Raw genomic sequence first — 4890 nt, 5'->3', positions numbered from 1 at the left:
GAGAGGCGTCTGCAAATCTTATTTGTTACAAACATAAAATAAAAAGTATTTTCTACCAAGCATTAATATTGAAGTCCATGTGATATGAAGCTAAGACCAAAAGCACCCTTCTCAGAAAAAAAAAAAAGAATTCAGATTTTTTTTAGAAATAGGCATGACATGAATGGAGAAAACTCAAAATTTGAGTTGTCAGACAAAAAGAGTATGTGCTTGCATACTTTGATGCAATGTATTGTTTAATTAAATAACAACTACAAATAGTTTAAACAGGAAAATGAAAATTAACACAACCAGAAGAAGAATAAAATTCTACCATTCTTTCCATAACTCAGGTAAGATCTCTATCTAAAAGGATTGAAAAACATTGATTTGGATATCCCTACTATGCCACCCAAGACAAAGGAAACTAACTCTATTTTGTATATACCAAATCTTTGACATAATTATTGCCACTAAATCTCATGCTCCAATTATTAATAAAATAAAATGCCAATAGATATTTTATTATTAATTTTTGGCTATGATTGATATGGTTAAGGTCTAGTATATACAAGTGGCTACCAAGTCATTGATTTTTAGCATAAAAAATTGGTTATCAGCATTTGGTCTATATGAGTAAATATTTCTTAGCTTATCGTTAAAAAAAAACTCTAGATCTCATATTTGTTTTTTAAACATACAATCAGTGCTTGCATCCAATGAATCTTAGAACATTACCAATAGATTGAAATAACCAAAAGAAAGAAAATAATTTCATGACTGAATTTTCTTTATATATCCACATAAGACAAGAACATTTTTTACTTTTTAAAGGGAGTGATCGAAATGGATGTCTACAATGATAAAGTCTCTCTTGCATACATGAAAGAGTGGGATTTCACTCAATAATTTTCTATAATTGTTACTTAATGAGTGGACTATAAGATTTTCATTTTGACATAAATAGTACATGCAAGTTTATACTCTCAGAAAGATTAAATACATTTTTAGCTATAGCAACCACTTACTTTTGAGTTTGTTGTGGCTTGGATAAAAAATTTCATACCCTCTTCAATGGGTCCTCCTACACAAACCAATAAAATAAATATAAAAGAAGTCATTTTTCTTACATAAAACAAAAGATGGCAAGCAAAATAAGATAATGGCAGTAATACTTTACATGAGATGAAAGCCACTGTCAAAAGTTGCAACATTATATCACCAAAATGGCATTGGTTGAGAGAAGAGAAAGCTAGTTGCATTAATACTATAATTAAAAGTTAGCACTCTCACCAAGTCACATACTGATTTATAGGGAAAATAAATTACAGTTTGTAAAAGCTTATGATAACTTTGAATGAAATATTTATTTTTGACTGGGGCGATACTAAGATGCAAATTTATCCTTTCTAGCTTAGTACATGAAGATTAAGGCAACCTTATCCAAGTGTGTTTTATATCTCTGAACAAAAGTTTAGAAGATTAAGTAAAGGACTTAATTTGGGAGATGTCGTGTGACTATAAACTAAAATCAAGGATTGAATTATAGCAACAACAGCGAGCTCCTTCCTATAAAAAACAAAAATCCCACTATTTTTCTCTTTTCTAACTAGCTACAACATAAACACAGTATCCCAATATAAGCATGTTAGCATCTTGTAATGAAAAGGACATGAGATCTTACTTTATGGAAATAGATTGCAAAAAGTTCCAATCAAGGTAGAAGGTATTTATTATCCTACCTTAAAACATAAAATAGCCAATGAGAATAACTTTATCTTAAGGCCCTATAATTAAATCTCCATATAAAATGATTTCATTTGTTAACAATTCCAATAAGTTCAAGCATCTAATTAAATCTTCACTTCTTTCTACATCGTTGATATGCAGTTGTTTCCCAAGAATTCAAAGAATGATAACAAGGTGAGTAATAATGGCTAGCATACAGTCTCATATAGACATGTGAGATTTCAGTTGCATTCTTTAGTGTCTAAACAAAATGCATGCACCAACTCATTTGCTCATTAGTTTTTATTGATTAATGATAAGGGTCTAGCTAATTTTTAATGCAGCACATCTAAGTTCACTTGTTGATGTCACTTTTATGAGTACAATATGGGGTAGAATATTTTCTCTATGTCACACTTCTTTTTATACTTTTGTTAACAGTAATTGTATTTCCCATCAAGCTGATAGCTGCAACCATACAACCAAGTTCAGGTTGATTGTTTTAAGTAGAAACCTATGAATTTAATTTAAATTTATAGGTTGCAACTAACTTAAGAAAAGTTTTTTTTCTAACTATCAACCTATTTGATCTTCAATAAGGTATAAGACACCTTTTAGGATTGAAGAAGACTAGAAATAGAGCCATTACATAATGTTAATATTTGCTAATTGCTTAGTTTAAGCCAACTTTCAAGATCAACTTTGAGCAACCTATAGCTAAATATGCATGACACAGGGGATTGATTAACATAAGTTAAGGAAAGTGCTCACAAGTATTGGCTTGCTCATAAATCAAATTGTTCCTCATTGATATAGCGGTGAAAAAATTTCACAACAATGTTATTATAATTAAATTAATATAGGGAATATTTAAATTTTGAAAGATATCAAAATGTTACTTGTTCTCGATCATCAAAGATCACTTTTTTATGCTAAACTACTTTTTTAATGATTTACACTAAACTAATTTATATATGATTGAAATTATGAGCTATTGATATATCATGTTTTCCATTAGGAAAGTGAAGTTTTCTTGAATATAAGTTACTGATAAACTATCAATTAGTAACATTTGTTGCATTAGCGGATTATTGCACTCTTCTTTTAATCTTTGTTGCAGATACTTTAATGTGTTATGTTTTTATAATTTTGACATTTATTAGTTAGTTATAACAATTGATTACTAGCTGTTGGGGGTATTAGAGATCATATAAACACTTTTATGTTCAATTGTATTAGTTGTTGTTGATTAATAGTTTCGGTATTATTCATAAAGTCTTCATCTCTCTTTTCTCTTCTCTTCAACCTCTCGTCTTCTTCTTCTCTCAACCTCTCCCTATTCTTCTCTCCTTATATACCCTCCTATTATCTATTCTATCCTACTATTACAAACTTGTAACAGTGGTATCAAAGCTAGACAGTCCATAGCATTCCCTTATCTCATGTCTAATGGTATATGGTGAAAACTTGCACCTAAAAATAGCAAGAAATTGATGATCGAGTTGCAAGACTGGAAGAAAGATTCAAAAAATAGATACCTTATTAGAAATGGTAGAGGGTATCTTTAATAAACTCCAATTGCTCATGCGTGATAGGGAAGAAGGTTCGACCAACCATGATAAAAGAGGTCGACGTAAACATAAGCATGATAAGCACTAAAATAGAGACGACGAGCCATATTATAGAGAAGATTATAGGCAGTTGACCTAGATTATCAAGATGGAGTTCCCAAAATTATCATACTCCAACATAGTAGGTTGGCATATGTGCTGTAAGGAATTCTTTAGTCTTGACAATACCCTAGAAGATGACAAGATTCGTATTGAAAGCATTCATCTAGATGAGAAAGCTTGGTCATAGCATGTCACGATCAAGAAATTATAGGATGGCATCGAACCTACTTGGGAACAATATGCCCAATCCTTGCATGAATGTTTCAGTCCCACGCACGAGACTCCTATGGCCGATTTAATACATCTTCGACAAGAGGGATATCTCTCAAACTACAACGATACCTTCGACACCATAGCCTGCAAGATGGACCTCCCACAAGATTATTTGGTCAAAGTTTATTTGGAAGGTTTGGCAAAAGACTACACAAGCCCAATCAGACTTTTCAAGCCACACATACATCAAGAAGCTCAATCCTTAGCTCGGATGCAAGAAATTACATTACAGTGCCAGAATGAGAAGAAGACGAGTGGCAAGAGTTCCTTACACGTGGCCAACTCTCTAAATTTGTCATCTCAGAACCTCAGTATACATAGGACTCATAAAAATGCTTTGTTAAGTGATGGGACCTAGAGCAAAGGAAAAATGACTTCTTTAGCCTTTAAACCTTTGTCGTCGTCCACTAAGAATACTAGCAGTATTTCAAAAACACTTTCTATAGAGGAAGAAGCTGAATATAAAGTAAAAACCTCTATTTTTACTGCCATGGAAAATTCTTAAAGGATCATAAATTCCTCAAAGATAAAAATTATAACTTCACTTTATTGAAGTTCTAGAGGATATTGAAGATAAGATTTTCATAGAAGAACCAGAAAAGGATGACAATATAGAGGAAGGAACACCTCAAATCTCATTATATGCTATTAAAGGGATTGATAGTGCTTCCTTAATGAGAGTTGTGGGATATTATGGTAGGAATTCCAAATCCTCATTGATAGTGGAAGCACACATGACTTTTTAGATCTAGATTTTGTAATAAAAATGGGGTAGTAGCTAGATAAAACTTGTGAATCATAGGTGAGATTGTTATTGGCCAAAAATTAAAGGTATAAGGGATATGGAAGGGCTTTAGATGGCATATGCAAGGATTGGAATTTATTGTTGACTTCAGAATTCTAAAGCTACATTCCTATAACGTGATTTTAAGGTTGCACTGGCTAAAAAACCTTAAAAATGCTTTTTGTAACTATGAAACTCTTACTCTAATTTTTTAATATGAAGGGAAATTGTGCAAACTTCAAGCCAACATTCCAAATCAGCTTAAAATGGTGCAGCTGAAACACTTAGGAATGAAGGTTTCTTAGGAAAATCAAACCTACTTACTACAACCTATTATAGATCAGCAATGTACCCTATAAAATTTATCCCTTCTAACACTTGGAGAAGTTCCAACAGTGATTACAGCTACTCTGGAAGAATTCTTTGACCTTTTTGATGAACCTAAAGGGTTAC

Source organism: Prosopis cineraria, unplaced genomic scaffold (genome assembly GCF_029017545.1).
Source record: "Prosopis cineraria cultivar Desert tree isolate PC_DT_omini unplaced genomic scaffold, ASM2901754v1 PC1, whole genome shotgun sequence".
NCBI classification, from domain to species: Eukaryota; Viridiplantae; Streptophyta; class Magnoliopsida; order Fabales; family Fabaceae; genus Prosopis; species Prosopis cineraria.
Note: the sequence above shows the minus strand (reverse complement) of the source record.